General features: G+C 36.7%; 1 long non-coding RNA gene across 1 annotated transcript; it reads right to left on the reverse strand.

The window, feature by feature from the left end:
- Positions 1-593: 593 nt before the first annotated feature.
- Positions 594-2839, reverse strand: LOC122136635. The gene is made up of 3 exons (XR_006154281.1): positions 2150-2839; positions 1975-2080; positions 594-1275 (listed from the first exon to the last, which is right to left on the reverse strand). It is a non-coding gene; the product is annotated as an uncharacterized LOC122136635 (long non-coding RNA).
- Positions 2840-24659: the final 21820 nt, after the last annotated feature.

Consider the following 24659-nt stretch of genomic DNA (forward strand, 5'->3'; position numbering starts at 1 on the left):
AGGCACCAAGGTGGGGGAGGGGGAGGGCTTTGTAACCTCCTCTCTGTGCGGTGTAAACAAAGTCTAAAATGTTTTTACCTCTTGTTGGAAAGTTAATGTGTTGGTGTATTTTTGGGAACACACTCTTTAAGTCTGCATGGTTGAAATCCCCAGCTATGATGAGAAAAGCATCAGGGTGGGCTGTCTGCTGCTCACTGATGTGCTGGTACAGTTCATTTAGTGCATCGTTCATGTTGCTGTTGTTCGGAGGAATGTATACAGCAACAAGCAGTATATTCCCCCGGTAGATAGAACGGCCGGCACTTAATAATCAAACTCCACCAGGGTTGAGCAGTGTTTGCAGACCACAACAGCATCGCGGCACCACGTGTCATTGATGTAAACACAAAGCCCGCCGTCGCGGGAGGTAAGACCCGCGGCGGCGGGCTTTGTGTTTACAGTGGTAAACAGTGGTAATTGTGTAGATGTGGCAGTGGGACATCTATACTGTAGCTTGGTTATGAGGATGAGTGTCTCTCAACATTGAGGTCCATGCCAACCGGGACTTGAAAGCCTTAGAGATCTGAAACAAAGAAGACGACAACCAGAAAGTGCACAGTAATATGCTCATGCTATAATGGGGAGGGAGGGAGGGTTGCGAGCAGTTTGAGCATACTTACCGAGCAGTAGTGCCACGTATATATGTCCCGCGTCTAATAGGAGAATGGTAGTGATTGGAGCGATTTGACAGCTGACTACGTCAGCTGGTCGCAGCACTATGCCTCCGTGGCCTGACTGAAAATGTGGCACTCACATTGTGATGCAGAGTCAGAGACGTTCGGATCCATTTGCAGTATATCGTGACACACATAGGTTTAAAAGACCCTAAATCACAATTAGTTTCATCCGACTACACCACCCTTGTAGAGCGCCAGGGAAATACTCCCAATAAGGACACACAGGTTTTACCAATTGAGGGCAAGAAATAAGATGTAGTGAGACGCAAATATCAATACAAAAAAATATATACTTTATTATAAGAGCATCAATAAAATCCTCTCTCCCATGTAACACACCCACAAGGTTATAAAAAGAATTCTCCAGGGCCAGGCTTAGCGGGAACAGGGCAGCCCGGCTGCAACTCGGGAGGTCATCTGAACCCACCTAAATTCACACAATATCAAACACCACACACTGTAAAGAGATTATTCTAACACACATGGCACCCTGTGAAGCACACACCACAGAAGGAAAGCGGCTAGCCTCTCCTGCTCCACACCGAGTCCTGACTGGCTCCTCGAGAAAAAAATAATTAACACACATTAACCAAAAATTACAAAAGAAAATTACAACGAATAAAGAAAAACAATCAGACTAAGTTTACAGACACTGGAGGAGTGACTCCAGTACTCAGGCCTCCTAATGGCACAAGATGCAGCAGCAGCAGATAGCAGTGCCTGAATGGCACCAGAATAACAAGGCGGTAAATAAAGATTATACAATGACCTAGTACAATACATTGCACAAAATAAAATAAAAAGGATGATAATAAAGCTGCAAAATAAAATTAACCAAAAATAGCACAAAATAATGAAAATTAACAACAAAGTAAATTAACACTTTGCAAAAGAAACCCAAACTATTGAAAAAAAATACAGCGCAAACGAAAAACAAAACACTTATACTTGAAAGCAATCAAAATAAAACTGATAAATAGCCTAGCAGAAACACAAAGTTATAGCTATCAGCCCAAACGACCCGCAAAGCAGAAAAGATGTAAGCAATGAAGTACAGTTGTCCGTAATCTCAATAAACAAAACCAAAAAAAAATGCCTATAAGCAAACCAGCAGCGGCGTCACATGTAGCGTCTTCAGTAAGGGATCAGATTAGAGATTGTGATGTTCCATTTCCCCTTTACATTTAATAAAGGAAAACCAAAGCGTTAAACTAAATCTACTAAACCCCATGTGCGAGAAAGGGAGAGGCGTACTTACGATTAGGGTTGAACGAAGACCAAACTCAGAGCTATATGGTTACTCCAACAAGTGCCGTGGCTCAATGTACCGGCTAGCATTCACACACCTGCTTTTGTCGCTATTACTGAGAGCAACACACAATAAATAACCCATTGCAAGCGATCAAAAAGTTTAATACAATCACCAAAAATACCTGCAAGCGAACTCCGCCACAAACGTGCCACAATGCCGATGCCACCAGCACCACTCTAATCAAACTATTAATAGCGTAGATTAGCCTCGAGAGCCATTTACAGCAATACACCGTCAATAGTCTTCTTCTTCTTCTTCTTGTAGAATTCCGTCAGTGTTAACACTGCTGAGCGTATTACTGCCCTCCACAGGTCAAAGTTTGAACTAAATTCTTACATACAGTCCTGTATCATGCAAAAACTGAAGAACTGCCTTGGAGATCAGTTTATGCTCATCACTGTGACCAAAAAAAGATAAAAGAGAAAAAGCCTTAACTCAAAGTCCTGCCAGTTTAAAAAATAATATATTTCTTTCTGCCCTATACTTTCTGCATTTTAGGAAAACATGCCCTACCATCTCAAGACTCCCACATTCACACAATCCAGAAACATGCTTTCCTACAATCCACAAAGAATAATTTAACGCACAATGCCCCAACCTCAATCTACACATTATAACTGAGTCCCTGCGGGGCAAAATGATACATGAACATCTTTAATTAACTATAGGTTGTATGGAAAAGTAGTGTCTGACAATACAGTTTTATCCTACCTGAACACAAATAGAAAAGAAAATGGAAATGCCAGGGAGAGGAGAACCCAGAATCAACAGGACACCACCACACCCATCAAAATAAGAGTCCATAACTAAGGTTAATGTTAAGTATTTGTCATGTTAGTTCATGTTGGGTAGGTAACTAATGTTACAAATGAAACCTTATTGTAAATTGTGAAGTATCACCTGTGTTTATTGTTTATACGTGTTAAATTATTTATACATAATTATAAATAAATGTAAGGGTAATTTAGTTAAATGTTATGTTTTTTATATTTATATATACTTTCTGTATAACTTGTTTTTTTTTCTTCTTTTTTGCTGTAATTGCATAGTTTTGTAAATAAATTGTTTTCATGCCATCTTAATCCAGTGAGTTCTTTACTTTTAAAATGCATTTATCATAATGAGATGAGTTAGGGTTAGCGGTAAGTAAACATTTTGGCAGCGTATCAATTTTAAATGAAAGATTAGTGAACAGTAAAGAAGATATTAAAAATGAATTCGGGCCACTCCCGGGGCGCTGTACACTTCAGTGTCGGGCCGATTCCGGCTCGGTTTTCAAGAGATGATAGTCGGTTTTTCAAGATGATAGAAAACCAAGAAATGTTTCTATAACGTTCACATTTCAAACATTTAAACCAAGAAAAAACTTTCCTAACACATAAAAAAAAAAAAATGGAAATTTCAAACATTTAACGAATAAATTCACTAATACATAACATTTTCATAGCGTTTTCAAGATGATAGAAAGGAATGTTTCTATAACGTTCACATAAACCAAGAAAAAATGTTCCTAACACATAAAAAAAAATGGAAATTTCAAACATTTAACGAACATTCACTAATAACATTTTCATAACGTTTTCAAGATGATAGAATGAAATGTTTCTATAATGTTCACATAAACCAAGAAAAAATTCCTAATACAATAAAAAAATGCAAATTTTTAAACATTTAAAGAACATTCAGTAATGAAGTTTTCATAACGTTTTCAAAATGGTAGGACGGAATGTTCCTGTAACGTTCGCAGAAACCCCACAAAAAATGTTCTTAATACATTAAAAAAACTTGCTGTTTTCAACGTGTACAAAACATTCTGAAATAACGTTTTCATAACTTAAGGGAAATGTTAGTAAAACGTTCTGACAACTCATTTTTGTTAGCTGGGAAGAAAGAATGTGAGGACAAAATAAATGTATATATTTTTAGGTTTGTAGTTTATTTAGAATATATTTAATTATCCCACAAAATAACTTGAGATTCATTTGCGAGTGCAGTTAAACAGTTTATTAGGAACAATCAAAGCTGACTTTCAAAGCTGAATTTTTACCATCATTACTCCAGTCACACGATCCTTCAGAAATCCTTCTAATATTCTAAATTTGTTACTCAAAAAAACATTTATTATTATTTTTTATTTTTTTGATTAATTGAAAGAACAGCATCGTTTTTAACATGATTATTGTATTTATCATCCTTTGTGTGCTAAATAAAAGTTTTAATTTATATATATACTGACTCCCAGCTTTTGAATGGTATAGTGTATATTGTTACACTTGGAGTAAGACTGGAGTAATGATGCTGAAAATTAAGCGTTGATCACAGGAATAAATAATTTTTTTTTTAAATATATTCAAATAGAAATCAGTTATTTAAAATAGTAAAAACATTTTGGATCAAATAAATGCAGGCTTGGTCAGCAGAAGAGAATTCTTTACAAAAACATAAAAAATCTTACTGTTCAAAAGTTTTGACTGGTATTGTGTCACGTTGAAATATATAAAAGAACATCACATACCTGGCACATACTTCATGTTACTTTTATATCTTATTGCTGTCTATGTTATACGTTAGAACAAAAAAAAAAAACATCCTGGCATCGTGAAACATTGAGATGATGTAAATGAAACTTCATAATGTTTAACTTGATTATACATTTAGTCAGGAATTATATTTTGGAAGAAGTCTAACTAATAAAATGTGTACAAGTTATATGAAAACTAATACAAGTAGATTAATAATAAAAAAGACTTACTCATGTTTATGATATCTCTGAGTCAAGCCTTCATTCTTCTTTCTGAGGTAATCCAAATCTTATTCCTCTCAGCGGTCTTCTTGAGGTGAATTATGTATTATTCCTCTCAGCGCAAAGCGAACAGTAACATCTAAAAAAACGTGAAGTACAGTCTCGCTGCTTTGTTTGCTGTCATTTGGGCGGTTACCCGCAGCGAGCTTCACGTGGACGATTATAACATCAATAGTGCGCTCAGCACCTGAGCATGGTCACATTAGATATAATGAAGGGAGACGTGAAAGACTGGACATTGCATTGTTTTCATATGGATTACTTTATCACAGAATATTTGTTTTCAATAAGACTTGCTCAGTTTAAAAGTAGACATGTCAAGCTTTCTATAGATCTATCTCTAATGTCTCTGTGTTGAGTATTTGCTGAGTTACAGTTCATTTTAATCACGCAGAACCAAGGTGGCAGACAGCTCACTCTGTTTGTTTTCTTTATTTTATAAATGCACAAAGTTTTGTTGTTATTATGTGTGTATACAAATAAAAGTACAGATTCGATTGATGTATTCCCAGCTAACAATTTTTGGTTCCCAGAATGTTAGTTTTTGGTTCACATAATGTTACCAGAACGTTAGTTTTTGGTTCCCATAACGTTATTTTTTATGGTTTGTTTTTGGTTAGCCAGGAAAGTTTTCTTAACGTTCCCAGAACGTTAGTCTTTGGTTCCCAGAACGTTATTCTAACGTTAATCTAACGTTCTCATAACGTTATTCTAATGTTCCCAGAACGCTATTATAACGTTCCCCTAACCTCTTTACTCCGATATGATCACCTCGCTGCACATCAGTATTCATCCAGCACACTCGTGACCCAGTATAGTATAAACGGCATTGAAATGATCCTGCGTGGACGCCTAACGTTAATCAGTATTATAAAAACCAAATCTTGTTTTTATCTATTGTTTAAGTAATAATCTGAGCATATCAATCATCATATGTACAATTAAATAAGAATCTGTCTATTAATATGTAAGATTACAGAGTAACGTTACCCAGATTTTACATTTCTTCAGCACCAAATAAAAATGACTTCAACACAATGTATGGTTCATATATATATATATATATATATATATAAATAAAAAATTACTTGACTTAAAGTAGGATATCAGTAAATTCATTTCTTACCACTGAAGTGTACAGTTTGTGCAGCGGTACCTTCTTTTGATCCGTAAACAAAAACCTCTCGATTAACATCATCTTCTCTTCAGTTAGGCATTTTAAATCCCTCCGAAATTGTATTTACTCTCATAAATATATTAATTTTAAATAATCATTCAATAAAGAGATCGATAAACGAGCGAGTCAGTCAGCCATTAAAACGAAAAATGACTGTTCATTTTTAAATTCTGGGAGCGCGCGACTCTCTGTGGAAGACAGGTGAAAGCGCGTGCTGGAGAAGCGCGTGCAGATCAGAGGCGCGCAGTAAATGAAGAATAAACAAACCCACAATTTTTTGATTTCTGTTATCACTTTACGCTTAACCCTGGCTTAATATTATAATTTAAATCGCGTTTTGCTTGATCTAATTTCTGTATTTTAATAAATGCTGCATTAAACAAATTTCAGGACTCTGTATAGGTCATTACACATTAACATCTGTGACGTTTTCATTGGATAGTTTTATAGGGTTATAAAAATAACCTAAAAATAACCATTAGGGAACGTTCTCTATAAGTTATTTTTAGGTTATTTTAAAAATAACCACCCTGCAACATTCTGGGAATGTTATTTTATGGTTGCAAAAATATAACCTAAAATAACCATTAGGGAATGTTCTCTATAAGTTATTTTTAGGTTATTTTAAAAATAACCACCCTGCAACGTTTTGGGAACGTTATTTTATGGTTACAAAAAATCTAACCCAAAAAGAAAGTTTCCGTAACGTTAGTATTTGGTTCCCAAAAAAATAACCAAGCAGGAACCAAAAACTAACGTTAGGGGAATGTTTTGTGTTTGCTGGGTTGCTCTTATCTGTACGATCAAAATTGAAAATGTAATTTAAGTTCTTTTCGGTCTTATCAGGAGAATATGCCACAAAACGCGTATCCGCGTTAGTCGACTCCAGAAGGTTAAAGGAACACTCCACTTTTTTTGAAAACAGGCTCATTTTCCAACTCCCCTACAGTTAAACAGTTGAGTTTTACCATTTTTAAATCCATTCAGTCGATCTCCGGGTCTGGCGGTAACACTTTTAGCATAGCTTAGCATAGATCATTGAATCTGATTAGACCGTTAGCATCTCGCTCAAAAATGACCAAAGAGTTTCTATATTTTTCCCATTTAAAACTTGACTCTTCTGTAGTTACATCGTGTACTAAGACCGATGGAAAATGAAAAGTTTTCTAGGTCAATAAGGCTAGGACCTATACTCTCATTCCGGCGTAATAACCAAGGAACTTTGCTGCCGTACCATAGGTGCTGCAGGCGCAATAATATTACGCAGTGCCTGAAAATAGTCCCAGCTAGGTAACTTCCAATAAGCCTATTTTCAGGTGCTATGTAATATCATTGCGCCTGCCTCACACATACAGATAAGCATACAGGTTGTAGTAAGGAAACTGTGCTGGCTAAAGTAGAGGGCCTCATGGACATAACATTTGGCAAGATTACTGTTTTTTTTTTTTCTATATTTTTGATCAAATAACTGCAGCTTTGATGAGCATAAGAGACTTCTTTAGAAAACATTACAAGTTTTACTGATCCAAAACTTTTGAACGGTAGTTTATTGTGATAATAAAATGAGCTTTTGATTGGCATTGTCATCTGAGGTGGAATTGGCTGCGAGAGCTCTCGTAGAAGTTTTAGCCAGGGACCTGTCTCCAAGTTCATCGAGAGCAGAGAACAGCACAACAGTATCCATGGGCAAGAGTCAGTCCCCCTTCTCCTTTTCCACTCCAATCTGATTCACAGACTAAAGCCCTATTCGCACGGGATTAGTATTACCTGGTGACCTCCAGTCATTTGTAATAATTGCGGAGGTCTGTGATCTTAATCCCGTGCGAATCGGCTATGTCTGTAATTTGCAAAGTAAAAATTCCCCCGCAAAAGACCTACCATATCTTGCAGAACACCGAGGTCCTGTGATAATATTAGTCCCGTGCGAATCAACATCTCTGTGATTTGGCCTGGATTTGGCGGGTCGTATATCATTTTTCGAGGTTTTTGTTTCCTGTGCACCTTTTTATCCATCTTTCACGAAGAATGGAGCTGCGTTGGAGTGTTTAATAGTATTTTGGGTGCTGTCATATCGCTACACCATACAATTTGCAGAAAGAGAAAGCTGAAAACATTTTTGAGGTTAATGTATTACAAATAAATCAAGCATAAAGCTTGAGATATTATTTTAACCTGGTGAAATGTAAATGACACAGCGCAAGAAACTATATAATTTTATTTTTAATCCATCTGAACCATAGAACGGGACTCTCAAAGCCTTGACATCCGGGTATCCAGGATATAAGTCAGTAAATCAGAGTAAAATTACAGGCTTCGCTTATCCCGTGCGAATGCACCACATGGAATTCAGATGGGGGGGGGGGGGGTAATTTCAAAATTACACAAGGTCCCTAGATAATACTAATCCCGTGCGAATAGGGCTTAAGAAGGTAATCAGATCCCTGACTTTAAAATGTTGTTACCCTAACTGTATTGAAAGATGACATGTCATTGAGAAATTTTATAATAAGGTTTTTGTTTCTTTTTGTCTTTCGTAAGACTCAAACTGTTCCCTTCTTTGATGTGTGCTGAAATAGGCAGTTTCCTGGTATGTTCAAGTCTCAAATTGATCTGCCTAGAGGGAAAAGACATTTCATGTCAACACCTGCAACCTGTGTGAACATAACAGATTTTCAGATGTATGTCCTGCCTAAACCATCCCTTGTCACTCCAAAAGGCTCAGAAGACCTAGAGCAGGGATCCTCAAATCTGGCCCACGAGATCCACTTTCCTGCAGAGTTTAGCTGTAACCCTAATCAAACATACCTGAGCATGCTAATCAATGTCTTCAGGATCATTAGAAAATCACAGGTAGGTGAGTTTGATCAGGGTTGGAGCTAAACACTGCAGTGCATTGGCCCTCCAGGGTAAGATTTGAGGAACCCTGACCTAGAGTTTGCACATGCAGGCCTGGGTAAAAGACTTCTGAGTCTTCCAGACAACTTTTAACAAAGGTAATAACGTACAAAACTGTTTTGTGAGTTGAAATGTGCAGTTTTTTTTTTTTTTTTTAAACCAAAAAGCATTTTCAAAAAGTTATTTTTTATTAAAAAAATCAAACTGTAGCATGTTGTAGACTTAGGGGTGCTGTTTGGTTTGTTTTTAGATTGTTTCTCAGCTTGAGGATGAATTTCCAAAATTGAAAAGTCTACAAGGAGGTTGGATGTTTTACAAATCGACAGGTATTGGTTACATTATTGATTTTAACTGGTGCTTAATGCCTTAATGTAATTTTGTTACCACAAATATAATTTGGTATTGTAGAGCTTAGAAATTATATACATGGAAGCGTATATAACGTCCTTTCTTTGATTTATTTTTTCTTAAAAGTGGTGGTGGGCAGCGTAAGCTGTCAGTTATTACAGTCACTGCCATATGATTCAGTTGAATTCTCAAAGATGCCACAGGCAAACTGCATGAAGTGTGCCACAATAATACCACTGCAGTTGTTGCCACTTCATGTTAAAGACTCTGAAGAAACTTCTACAGTATGTCTTTTAATGTACAACCCGAATTTCGGAAATGTTGGGGTGGTTTTTAAATTCGAATAAAATGAAAACTCCCACATGGAAAGAACCTATATGAGGATATATGCACATATATGAAACCTATATGCAGTTTATATGCACATATATGCTGCATATATACAGCATATATGCACATATATGATAATATATATGCTGCATATATGCGTATATATGCCACATACAGGCAAAATTGAGGTTCATATATGTGCATATACAGGCCATATAGGTCTCCTGTATTGCTTCTTTATATCCACATATAAGCCCTATACATACAAGATATGTCTCCTATATAGCTCATGGCAGGATCTGGTCATTTTGTAGCTCATATCTCACTTTGGCAACTGTCATACATGATGCCTAGCTCATATTTTCTATTATCAAGGAAATAACTAAGAACTAACCAAAAAAAATTATGCAAGAACTTATGTATGTGCGAACATGTGAAATTGGTATCACATGTAATTGGCATGTTATGGAATTTAACTATGGCAATTAAGTGAGAGGAGATGGAAAGCTATGATGTCTACACGTTTTCCTGAAACATTTACAAGGTCAATTCTTTCTTGTATGAAGATAGTGGAAAAGAACACTCAAAAAAATGGTTTTGTGGCACTGCTCGTTTTACACAGATATTTTTTGTTAAAACAACACAAATATATTTCATTTTCCGCCAAAACACCATTGTATTGTGCTTAATCAACTTAAACTGTTTAATTTTCCATTTTACTTAATTATCAATCGTTAAACTAACGTAAAGGGTTTAATTTCGTCATTAAAAAAAAAACGGATGTGACGATTTCCAACGCATTTGGCGGAGGAGCTGCAATAGCGTCAGTCAGAGCAAGAAGTACCAGTCAGGTAAGAAAATCTAAAGTTTTCCTTGTGTTAAGTCAAAGTCTTTAATTTCTCTTAGAGTTTCTGTTTTGGGGTGCTTTTGTTTTGCAGTCTAGTATTGTGTAATCGGTTTATTGCGCCGTTAATAGATGATTTTGAGCGGTTGGGAGATGTGAAAGCGCATGACTCTCTGTAACGTTTTGACTTTAGTATATATATACTAGGGCTGAAACAATTAGTCGACATTATTGTCAACGTCGACGATAAAACAAATTGTCGGCAAATATTTTTGAGTAGTGGTTTGATCTCGTATCTACCTAATGTGAGAGCCTGCAATAATGCGGTTTGACCAGTGTGGCGCTGTATCGCAAGACTGTAATACAGCTCTCCTGATTCAGTTCAAGAGAAGAAGACCGCGCTTCAGTTCACCTGAGAACCTGAGGCTGCTGAGCGGCGTTTGGATGAATATGTAAATATATACTGCGCGCCTTCCTCTCAAAAACTACATAAACACAACAAAAACTGACCGCGATGTAAAAGCAGCACTTAAGAACACATTTGATTACAGCGATGTGGATGTTTGCACGAACTCTGAGGTTCGCCACTCCAGTAAAGAAAAGTCCAGTCACATTTATTTATATAACAGTCCTTTATGCAATAGATAGCCTTACATTAAGCAGCTTTACAGTATTAAACATGAAAATACAGAGTCAGTGTCACTAGAATTATAACTTGATTTTCTGTTATAAAGCAGCTCTCCAGTGTGGAGCTAGCTAATGATAAAATACTTTAATAAGTGGGGGAAAAAAAATATTTTATGAAAGTTTGGTTTGATCTAGCGCAGGACTGTTTCGATTATCATAACCCAATAAGGTATTTTAAGAGAGATTGTATTCATTAATAAAATGTTTATCCAAAAATAAAACGTTCTATCACTTACCTTTACTTTTATTATACATATGGCTTACAAAAAGAGATGTTAATAGACAGAATGATTTGTCATTCAGCTACTTCCTCATATAGCTAATCAATGGCGAATAGGAGTTTCTCTCTTATCTCATTTTGTGTGCCAAATAAATCTATTTGTATAAATTAATTGTATAATAGTAATACATAATGACTTTCAAAAGCGGAAATAATTACCTTTATTTGTTAGAATATGTATATTTTAACTAATTGCAAAAGCTGAATAATCAATAAATGTCTAACCATGAAATGTCGACCGAGTTTGGAGACCCCTGGCTCAGCACAGTGAAAGTATTTGAAGTTTTGTTTATGAACATGGTGGTGTGGTCATACAATGACTTTAAACTGGACACTACTCTGAGCTGTTCACATTATACTGTAACGGTGGCTGCCCCAAATAAAATTTGATTTAATAAATGTAAATTTAATTTAAATTGTTCGGGCGCCAGACAAGTAAAACTTGTCAAGAAAAAAAAAAATATATATATATATATATGTAATGAAATTCAGTTTCCCCGTAAATAGCTCAAGCCACTGTTACACAACAACAAAAAAAAAATATATATATATTTTAAGAAGTTAAATTTTCACAGCGTTTGTATTTTTTTTTCTCGTTACCTCACATGACAAATGACAAAAGTAGTAATGTAAACAGACAGTAAGTAGATTGCTGTTCAAGCTCAATTCAAGATTTCATAAACAAGCAACAACAAAATCACGAGAGTCCTTGATTCACTAATGTCTTAAAGTTCGTTTCTTTTTCCAAACTCAGTTTTTCGTGTTCAATTTTCATCCAAAAGGAAAAAAAAAATGAAAGGGAAAAAGAGAGAGAGAAAAAACACAAAGAAAAATAAATAATCCAAACGAGTGTTTGTGTATGGGTGTGTGCGTGTGCAATGAGAGTGTGTGTGTGTGTGGTGGCTGCGTGAAACAGTCTGTGTAGCGGCCACAAATCCCGGGCCGGAGAAAGAGTTTGGAGACTTCGCGTGAGGTTAACAAATGATGGACAACATCACTAGTACCTGAGGCAGGCGAACGAACCAGACTGGATTGTGTTGCACCAGCCAAGTGAACGAACCATGCAATAGAGCTCAATTTCTCCAACACTTTGGCGATCGCACCCAGTCAGCGCATGCACAGAGATTCCAGCAAAGAATAGCAACAACCTTCAGGTATCTATATTCAAATTCCTAAAACAACCCACACAATTATAAAAATTTTACTTGCCCCTCCTCTTCCGTTTCTAGCTCTCTTTTATATTCAATTTCCTCATTGATTTCCGCCCATTAGAAAAAGTGAAAAGCTGGTATGGATTTCTTCCATATCGCCACAATACACATGCTCCAGATATGTAATCAGGTCCACCCTTTTGGAATGGTAAACATGACACTATTCATCACTCACACAAATAAATCATTTAATATTTTGATAATTGAATTGGTTTTTGCTGTTAAACTTTTTTTATTTTATTTTTTTGTAACAAATTGCACTTCATGTGTTTACAGATTTGTGCAGAATTTGAGACATACAGAATTACCATAGGCCCATTAGAATCAACAATCTTTGCCAAAATGGATCCGCACTGCAAAACTTATGAAGATGTTTGCAAACTGAAGAAGAATTATTAAACCCTCTTGGTGCCCACTGCACTCAACAAAACCTTGTATTACAACATTATTCTCTCACTGGCCACTGAGTTTTAGAGTTATGGAAATTAACAAAAAAAGACTAGGTTTAGGTTTATTAATACAATAAATACAAAATATGTGGTATTACTATAAACTGACAGATTACGAATGCATTAGCCTCCCAAAAACAATGCAAGGCAGGGGTGTCCAAACCTGCTCTTGGAGAGCCAGTGTTCTGTGGAATTTAGCTCTAACACACCTGCCTGGAACTTCTAGTAAGACTTTGTTTATGTTTGAAAATTCCCAAGAACCTTGATTAGCTGGTTCAGGTGTGTTTAAATGGCTAGATCACCCAAAAATCATGTCATTAATTACTCACCCTCATGTTGTTTCAAACCCGTAAGACCATCATTCATCTTCAGAACACAAATGATGATATTTTTATGAAAATGCGAGAGCTTTCTGAACCTCCATAAAGGCTGCAATGCAACTGAAATGTTCCCAGACCCAGAGTCGTAGTAAGGACATCATTAAAACAGTCCATGTGACATCAGTGGTTCAACCACACTTTAACAAAGCTACAAGAATAATTTTTTGTGCAAAGAAAACAAAAATAGCAACTTTATTCAACAATTCTTCTCCAAATCACATTTTCCGCCATTATGGAGAGTAACAAGAGGCATGAACATTGCTTTCCTCTGCATGTAAACAAGGCTCAGTGCATGCGTGTTCTAGGTCAGCAGCACCACGCGCATGCATTATTTATGTGCTGTTGATAATGGTGGAAGATGCGATTTGGAGAAGAATTGTTGAATAAAGTCGCTATTTTTGTTTTCTTTGCACAAAAAAGTATTCTTGTAGCTTTGTAAAATTACGGTTGAACCACTGATGTCACGTGGACTGTTTTACTGATGTCCTTACTACGTTTCTGGGTCTGGGAACATTCCAGTTGTGTTGCTCACCATGCAGGGTCAGAAAGCTCTCGGATTTCATCAAAAATATCTTAATTTGTGTTCTGAAGATGACCGAAGATCTTGCGGGTTTAGAACGACATGAAGGTTGAGCAGTTAATAATAGAATTTTCATTTTTGGGTGAACTATCCCTTTAATTGGGAATATTGCTAAACTCTGCAGGACAGTGGCTTTCTGTGCTGATCTGACCCAGTACTATATTTTCCACTGTAATGTTTGTTAGAATCCCATCTTGACTGCTTGCCTGTATTTCCCCTAAGGAAATAGATGAATGACTGACATTTTTTACTTGTAATTTTAGAAAAAAATGAAAGGCTAAATTTCGTTGTTTGCATCTTCAGACTAATGAAATTGAAGTATCCAAATTAAGACCCTAGCAGTATGGAGTATATGGTGAGTTTTATTTTAATTTATTTATTAATTTCAATTTCAATAAATGCTTTAAAAAAAATAAAAAACAATAATATTACTACACCATCCTAAAAAATTACATCAAACATACATACACAGCCAGCAATCAGGAGGTGATCCAGAAGACTCGTGTGAATCTATTTGAAGGTGCAGTCATTGAAGACAGTCCAGCAGATGTTGGAGTGTTGGAAGATAAAGTTCTTCAGGACCTAGCAGTTTACAGTATGCAAAGCCATGTTGCTGGGACTGATATATTGACTTGAGCTTGAACCCTCCTGAACTCATGTACACATTTGGAATACTGCAGAAGTTATTTCTGGAGCCAGTTCCTATTCCTGGAAAAAGTTTGATTGGTTACCCATGAATGCCAATTAGAAAATGAGAGTAGTTTGATATTTCTGCTATTTTGTGTCATTTTGTAATGTGGTTTCAACTGTATTTAACTGTGTGTAATTATTTATTGCTTATTTAACAAATACACTTTGATCATTTGACATCTTGTCTTTTGACTCATCAAAATCACACAAAAAATGCTTTGTTGAAGGGAGTAACTTTAAATAGAAAGCATTTAGTTAAAGTAACTAGAACTAATTGGATGGAACCACTGTCCATAATTTAAATGAGTAATTTGAAACAAACCTCATGTTGATAGAGTGAAACAAATTTGGCTAGATTGTAATAAACCAAAACATGTTCAGTTAACTTAACCGGTTTAAGTTAAAGGAAAGTGAATAAATTGATTTGGTTGGACATTACTATTTCACATAGATTCTTCCTCATTCAATTGTGTTGTCACAACACAAGGAGTTTGCATAGATTAAAAAAATTCCATTAATGTTACCAAAACACAATTTGGTTGTGTGGAACCACTGTCCATAATTGAATTAAGTAAGTTTAAAGAGTAATTTTTTTGAGTGAAGGAAATGTATAACAAAATGGTTTGTCGTTTTTTTATTCTGTCTTGTACTATTTGATTGTTCTTAAGTAAATAAATAATGTAAATTTCTACATTTTGGGCTTTTATTTATGTTGCCTAGCAGCTATGGATTTTACTAATTTTACTAATTTATAGGTGAACATATAGGTGCATATATACGTGCATATATGTACCTATATAGGTATATGTATGCACGTATATATGTACACATATGTGTACATATATGTACACATAATATAGGAAAAGGCCAATTTTATATGTCACATATATTAAAAACCTATATCAAAAAATAAAAAAAAACACAAATACACAAAAACATAATCCACATGTGGGCTAAAAGACTTTCAAATCACATGAGCCAATATTTTATTCACAATAGAACACAGAGAACATAACAAATGTTTAAACAGAGAAATTTGACACTTTTAACCACTAAATGAGCTCATTTCAAATTTTATACCTGCTACAGGTCTCAAAATAGTTTGCACGGGGACAACAAAGGGCTGAAAAAGCAAGATATATTCTCCAATCATCTGCATTAAACAGTTGAGTTTCACCGTTTTTGAATCCATTCAGCTGATCTCCAGGTCTGGCGGTAACACCTTTAGCTTAGTTTAGCATAGATCATTTAATCTGATAAGACCATTAGCATCTCGCTCAATAATGACCAAAGAGTTTCTATATTTTTCCTATTTAATAGTGCACTACACATCGTGTTCACATTGTGTACTAAGACCGTCGGAAAATGAAAAGTTGTGATTTTCTAGACCGATATGGCTAGGAACTATACTCTCATTCCGGCGTAATAACCAAGGAACTTTGCTGCCGTACCATGAGTGCAGCAGGCGCAATGATATTACGCAGTGCCTGAAAATAGTCCCAGCTAGCTAACTTCCAATAAACCTACTTTCAGGCGCTACATAATATATTGTGCCTGAGTATAGTTCCTAGCCATATCGGCCTAAAAAATCGCAACTTTTCATTTTTCGTCAGTTTTAGTACAATACGATGATGACTACAGAAGAGTCAAGTTTTAAATAGGAAAAATATCTAAACTCTTTGGTCATTTTTGAGCGAGATTCTAACGGCCTAATCCGATTCAATGATCTATGCTAAGCTAAGCTAAAAGTGCTACCGCCAGTCCCGGAAATCAGCTGAATGGATTCGGAAACGGTAAAACTCAACTGTTTAACTCTAGGGGAGTTGGAAAATGAGCCTATTTTCAAAAAAAGTGGAGTGTTCCTTTAAATAGTATGGCCGCTTCACCTCATTGGTCTGCCAATCACACCCCAACCGGGGCCAAAAGCAGATAGAATACTTACCCTACCACACTCTGAAATTATTCAGTGGAGGAGAGATTAACAGCATATGTACTTTAAAAGCATAACGAAGTGTACATTTATTTGTTTTTCAGAAGGTTATAAAACAAATGAGGATTCAGTTAATGCAGCAAAAACGATTTAAAGAACGATGCAATTGTTTCCCCTCACACATACAGATAAGCATACAGGTCGTAGTAAGGAAACTGTGCTGGCTAAAGTAGAGGGCCTCATGGACATCCGTTCAAAAGTTTGGGATCAGTAAGACTTGTAATGTTTTTTTAAAGTAGTCTCTTATGCTCATAATGGGTGCGTTTATTTGATCAAAAATACCAAAAAAAAAAAAAAAAAAAACGGTAATCTTGCCAAATGTTATTAAAATATAAAATTATGGTTTCTATTCTATGGTAATATACTTTAAAATATAATTTATTTCTGTGATGCAAAGCTGAATTTCCATCAGCCATTACTCCAGTATAAAGTGCCACATGATCCTTCAGAAATCATTCTAATATGCTGATTTATTTTTAACAGCTTTACAATACTTTTTTCAGGATTCTTTAATGAATAAAAAGTAAAAAAAAACAGAATTTATGCAAAACACAAATCTTTTCTAACAATATTAATATTTATATCAATTTAACACATCCTTGCTGAATAAAAGGCTTAATTTCTTTAAAAAAAAGAAATAATAAAAATTTACTGACCCCAAACTTTTGAACGGTAGTGTATATTCTTAGAAAAGATTTCTATTATAAATAAATGCTCTGCTTTTAACTTTTTATTCATCAAAGAATCATGAAAAAAAGTATCACAGTTCCAAAAAAAAAAAAAAAAAAGAAAAAAAAATTTTTTCCAGCTCTGATAATAAATCAGCCTATTAGAATGATTTCTGAAGGATCATGTGACACTTTAGACTGGAGTAATGATGCTGAAAATTCAGCATTGCATCACAGGAATAAATTCGATTTTAATGTATATTAAAATAGAAACCATAATTTTATATTGTAATAACATTTTGTAAGATTACTGTTTTGTTTTCTGTATTTTTGATCAAACAAATGCAACCTTGATGAGCATAAGATTCTTATTTAAAAAACATTACAAGTCTTACTGATCCAAAACTTTTGAATGGTAATGTATAGTGATAATAAAATGAGCTTTTGATACGCATTGTGATCTGAGGTGGAATCTGCTGCGAGAGCTCTCATAGAAGTTTTAGCCAGGGACCTGTCTCCAAGTTCATCGAGAGCAGAGAACAGCACAACAGTATCCATTGGCAAGTCAGTGCCCCTTCTCCTTTTCCACTCCAATCTGATTCACAGACTAGGGTGAGGCAGGCACTAAGAAGGTAATCAAATCTCTGATTTTAAAATGTTGTTACCCTAACTGTATTGAAAGATGACATGTCATTGAGAAATTTTATAATAAGGTTTTTGTTTCTTTTTGTCTTTGGTAAAGGCCCCGAGATACTTAAAACGAAATCGAAGAACGAACTGATATGACGTAATTTTGAACAAAATCAGGCCAAAACAAAGTTAGTTTTGAGTTCGATTTGGCAGTTCGAAACAGCTGACCAAAGCGAACTTTCTGGGGGAGTTCGTTTTGGCTCCTAAACACCTTTGAGTTTCCATTGGTCCGTGGCGGTTACGCAATCAGTGGGTGTGTTCTGAAACTCCACCTTCTTTTGACGTTAAATTATTTTTTTATTTTTCCGGTTCGTATCTTATTCAACGGAGGTCAGACAAGAGAACAACATCTCCTATCACTAGCAACATAAATACTGTCGTGCGTGCAGTTAGTTTCATTTATGCGTTGGCCTATGTGGATGCGTGGGAGGAATGAGCCACGACAAAACGATCTTTTCAATAGCGTTTACTTAAATTTACTTAACAGTAAATGATTCTTCAACCAAAATGGCAGCATGTCTTTCTGTCTGTGCGTGACTTAGTGGTTGATGTTGTTTTGTTCATGGGATATTTACCAACTGTTCATTTTGAGATTTCATAAAATATAACTATAATGTAGAGTCAGTATTTGTCATACTCAATGGTTGTTTTTATGACGCAAATCCATATAGTTTAAGTTGAGACCAACATCCTCAGTGAACTGGCACTGCGCTAGTCCTTGCAGTGCAATCTAAAAAAATGCACAGTATCTGTTTAATCCCAGTCTGAACAAGTGGTTACGACCATCAAGCTGATACAGAAATTTGGAACCGTGGCTTACTTTTTCGCCGTTTCTGGAGGATCTGTTTCATGCTGACTGGTCGGTGCCTGGTCGAGTTCAGACGTGTCACTGAGTTTGATGGGCCTGATCTCTTCATGATGAAGGAAAGTGCTTTTTTTCCTTGTTCTTACTGCTGGTTTTTGAGATGTAGCCTGATGTTTTAGATTTTAACTTTTTTTACCTGCAGCATTGCCTCACTCGCCAGGCTTCCTGTTTACAAAGAATATACTTCGTACTGGATCTTTCCGTTGCTGACCTGGATTTTGTTATCATACCTAGACCTCTGTGGTTTTTATTTTTATTTATTTATAGCCTGTTTTTTTTTTTTGTTTATTTTTTTTTTTTGCCGGGGTACGTAATATTCTGTCTTTTAACGTCTGGATGGTGCGATGGGCATGGAGAGAGAAAGAAGTGGTTTTGCTCCTTGCCTTTTTTCTGTTTTATTTTTTCTTTGTACTTATTTATCTCTGGGGGCACCTATTACTGGGATGGCTATTCCAGTCGAGTGCTGTGAATCATATCATAAGCACGTGCGCATTTGGTTGTTTACTTAATGTCGCATCATTCCCTTTGCCCCTATTTTTCCCCTCTGACACTGTTGACTTGGTCTGTCTGTTTAGTATCATGATGTTACTCCAATTTTGGTCTGAGAAGCAATGAGTCGCACAAGAAATCATTTAAGCTAAAATGTTTAATTGCTTTATTACTGTTGATGTCAAGAAATGTGCAACCAAACCCAGGTCCAGACACCCCTATAGGCTTTAACACCCCGGCAGATTTTAAAGAAAGGTCTGGTCTTGGTTTCTTTCATTTGAATGTATGCAGTCTTTTTCCTAAAATGGACATGTTGCGTATCTGGGCTCACACTACAGATACTGATGTAAACGTCTTGTCTGAAACCTGATTAAGTAAATTGGTTTCGGATAAAGAAATCAATATAAGTGGTTATAATGTTTTTAGGACTGACCGCCCTAACAGAGGTGGGGGTGTAGCAATCTACATCAAAAACCAGTACCAAGTTAATGTATTGCTATCAATATCGTTAGTTAAGCAGTTTGAATTTTTAGCCTTGGAGCTTAAAGTCTCTAAATCACTTTGTATAACGGTCATTGGTTGTTTTAGGACACCTTCAGCTGTTAGCGGTGCTCTGCCCTCCTTAACTGTTTAGAAGCAGATCTCTTAGAAGTGGTGAACGCCTCACTTCTTTCTGGGACATTTCCAAACTCCCTGAAAACTGCAGTTGTTAAGCCTCTCCTGAAAAAGAGCAATCTTGATAACACCATTTTGAGCAATTATAGACCAATATCTAATCTTCCTTTTATAGGCAAAATTATAGAAAAGGTAGTTTTTAATCAGCTTAACAAATACTTAAAACTCAAATGGATACCTGGACAATTTTCAATCCGGTTTCCGACTGCATCACAGCACAGAGACAGCCCTCATTAAAATAATAAATAATATTCGCTTAAATTCTGACTCTGGCAAAATATCAGTGCTGGTATTGCTAGATCTCAGTGCTGCGTTTGACACTGTCGATCATAACATACTATTAGAGAGACTGGAAAACTGGGTCGGGTACTCAAATGGTTCAGATCATACTTAGAAGGGAGAGGCTATTATGTGAGTCTAGGAGAGCATAAGTCTAAGTGGACGTCCATGACATGTGGAGTCCCACAAAGCTCAATTCTTGCACCGCTCTTGTTTAGCCTGTATATGCTCCCACTAAGTCAAATAATGAGAAAGAACCAAATTGCCTATCACAGCTATGCTGATGATACTCAGATTTACCTAGCCTTATCGCCAAATGACTACAGCCCCACTGACTCCCTCTGCCAATTTATTGATGAAATTAATAGTTGGATGTGCCAGAACTTTCTTCAGTTAAACAAGGAAAAAAACTGAAGTTATTGCATTTGGAAACAAAGATGAAGTTCTCAAGGTGAATGCATACCTTGACTCTAGGGGACAAACAACTAAAAATCAAGTCAGGAATCTTGGTGTGATTCTGGAGACAGACCTTAGTTTCAGTAGGCATGTCAAAGCAGTAACTAAATCAGCATACTATCATCTAAAAAACATTGCAAGAATTTTGTTTACAATCAAAACTTTCTCAAAACCGTCCATACCTTTATCACCAGCAGGGTGGACTATTGTAATGGTCTCCTCACCGGCCTTCCCAAAAAGAGCATTAGACAGCTGCAGCTCATCCAGAACACTGCTGACAGAATTCTGACTAGAACCAGAAAATCTGAGCATATCACACCAGTCCTCAGGTCCTTACACTGTCTTCCAGTTACATTTAGGATTGATTTTAAAGTACTTTTACTCGTTTATAAATCACTCAATGACCTAGGACCAAAATATATTGCAGATATGTTCACTGAATATTAACCTAACAGACCACTCAGATCATTAGGATCAAGTCAGTTAGAAATATCAAGGGTTCACACAAAACAAGGGGTGCCCGCCTTTAGTTACTATGCCGCCTGCAGTTGGAATCAGCTTCCAGAAGAGATCAGATGTGCTAAAACATTAGTCACATTTAAATCTAGACTCAAAACTCATCTGTTTAGCTGTGCATTTATTGAATGAGCACTGTGTGATGTCCGAACTGATTGCACTGTATTTTACGTATTCACTATTTTATGTAAAATCATTTTCTATTTTTATTTTAAATAAGTCAAATTTTAAATCATTTCCAAAGTTTTAAAATTGCTTGTTTTATTTATTTTTTTAAATTATTTTTCTTCATGATTATTTTACTTTCTTTTATGTAAAGCACTTTGAATTACCATTGTGTACGAAATGTGCTATATAAATAAACTTGCCTTGCCATGAAAAAAAATAGGATTTTTTTGGTGTTTTTTAGATTTTTTTTCTTCCATGTATCATTGTAGTGTTTTTATTATTATTATTTATCAGTGCAGCTCATTATTGAAGATGAAACTAGTTCAGTTATGTATGTTAATGTCAGTTGTGTCAATTATGATAAATTTTATAAAATTTATTTTAGTCAAGGTGATTAATGGTGGCATGTCTTTATCTTTCAGTACTGGAAGAAATTTGGTGTGTCTTGTCAGAGAGCTCAAAACGTCTTCAGTGTTCAGTCTAGACATGCATATAAATTCCTGGAGGTCAATCCATCTTCGCTCTCTGAGGAGGAAAGGAAAAAGCTGTATTTGTCTATCATGGAGAAGCTGAAGAAAATCAATCCAGAGCTGCCAGCACTGAGTGACACCAAGATCTGATGCTTCCTGCATGCTCTTTACACAAATCAATGCATACAGCTTCTCTTGGCATTTTCATAATGCTTTGTAATCTCCTGTAAACTGTTCTTGAACATGTTTAATTACAGTTCCACATACACATGTTCTTTAATTATATTATTTAGATAAATGTAGAACTATCTCTTTCAAAATCGCTTTGCATTTTTATTATGCTACATACAGATCTTGCGGTCTGGTCACGTGATTATTGTCTCTGTCTCACAATAAAGAAAAAAGACATGAAACATTTAATTGTAGCCAAATTCTTAAAAAAGCCATTTCTAACGATACATCAGGGATCATTACAGTTCTGCTTCCATCCATAAATCATGTTAATAGCAGAGACAATATATGTTCATATCTTCTCTAGAACACAAAAGAAAACAAAAATGCAGTAGGAATTGTGGAATTATTTTTAACTGTAATGCAATATAAACATAACCCATGTCTAAATGAATTTACTACATTTAGTATTAATCAGAAAGTTAAAGCCATTTTGTAATAAACCAAGAATTATTTGGAGATGCAAGGAAATGCAGTGAAAGTACATTTGAACAGGGGCGGTTTCTCCATTAGGGCAATTGGGTGACATACCACCAAAGAGCAAAAGGGAGTTTTTTTTTTTTCTTTCACCTTTCACCCGGTTCCTGCTGGTGGAAAATTGGTATCAGATTCCTGGGACCCACAATCTCTCAGGACCTGAAGAGGGACAATCACATAAAAAAGGCCCAACAAAAACTTAAATTACACTTCCATCATTTATCATTTAACCCTCTGAAGTCGATGAACGCATATACGCGTTTTGGGGTATTTTCTCCTGATAACCCCAAAAAGAACTTAAATTACACTTTCAGTTTTGATCGTACAGATAAGAGCAATACATCAATCGAATCTGTAAAGGGTCTACTTTTTTTGTATACAGACATAATAACAACAAAACTTTGTGCACTTATAAAATAAAGATAACAAACAAGGAGTGCTGTCTGCAGCCTTTGTCTGCGCTGATCTTCAGTTACAAACGTGTCATTAAAATGCCACAGGAGCTACTGAAACATCTCGGTAACGTATGGTAACCCTTGTTCCCTGAAGGAGGGAATGGAGACATATTGGAGACGTATTCCCTCCTCATTCCCTGTAGGAGGGAATGCCGACGAATTGGGATATCGCTTCGATAGCCAATGCACATTGGCATGCAATTATTGCATCCAGATGCCGCTGATCACAGCTTGAGTATAAGATGGCAGCAGGTGCAATGCATACCAGGTTTTCGCTGAGGACTCAGCGGCAGTACAGCAACCGTGGCGACGTGACGTGATGTGGCGTCTCCGTTCCCTCCTTCAGGGAACGAGGGTTACCAAACATAACCGAGACGTTCCCTTTCAGTCGGTCACTCTCGACGTCACGTCGGTGACCAACGAATTGGGATCCCTACCAAAGCGCCATGGGTACTGCTCCTTTGAGTGCCCTGTGCGAGCCGCCTGTGCCCCTATTTGGTGTAGGCCGGGGCTCGGAACAAGTAGTTCCACTCACCACTGTCAAAGCACTACCTCACTGGGTGACACTAAATAACACTTGGAAAATGTAGCCGTTCCGCTTGGAACAGGGACGCTATGGAAGCCCCATCCTTCCTGAATGAGTTTCCGGAAGCAAATACACATATAGCATCTGTTTAGGTGTATATGGAGAAATTTGAAGTGATTAAAATCCTCTTGGGAAGGCAGAAGTCTGCTGGGGAAACACATACGAGTACCGCTTAGGTCTCAATATGGAACCCAGCCTTCCATGGTTCTCACTGATTCATCATGAAAGCCTGGCACCGGACGTTCCACCACATCCAGCTGCCTAGGGTGATGGAGGATCTCAACAGGGTCTACAGTACAGACACTCTGGAGCAGTTTTAACAAGCTGACACTAACCAGGGCCTCTCGGTACCACTACCCATTTGAGGTGAGAAACAAGGGGATACCGGCTCTGCATGAAGGCTATAAAATCTAGCGAACGTGTTTGGGATCGCCCAGCTTGCAGCTCTACAAATATCTGTCAGCGAGGTGCCACGAGCCAGTGCCCAGGAGAATGCAAGACTTCTAGTTAAGTGAGCTTGCAACCTGAATCGGCTGGGCACACCCTGTGCCTGATAAGCCAGGGTTATGGCATCCACAATCCAGTGGGCCATCCTCTGTTTAGAAACGACATTCCCCTTCTGCCGGCCTCCGTAACAGACAAAGAGCTGAGGTCCTGAGGTGTCCTGACGTTAGCATTCAATGTGTCCGGTCAGACAAGTAGCATCTCAGGGATCGCTCGGACTTTGAAGGGTGTAATGACTTGGGCACTTAGCCAGGCTGGGGCCTCAGAGTACCTGGGAGTCAAAGGCCAAAACTCGGGCACGAATCGGTGAAAATGCGTGCCTCCTCTTCAGGGGCAGTGCAAGCTTGAGCAGAGTTTCACCAAAGAAAACTTGGCTAAACTGAATGCAAAGCTCGAATGGGTCCTGTGATTTTAGCACTGAGTCAGGTCCCCAAAATG

Source organism: Cyprinus carpio, chromosome B3, assembly GCF_018340385.1.
Source record: "Cyprinus carpio isolate SPL01 chromosome B3, ASM1834038v1, whole genome shotgun sequence".
NCBI lineage: Eukaryota > Metazoa > Chordata > Actinopteri > Cypriniformes > Cyprinidae > Cyprinus > Cyprinus carpio.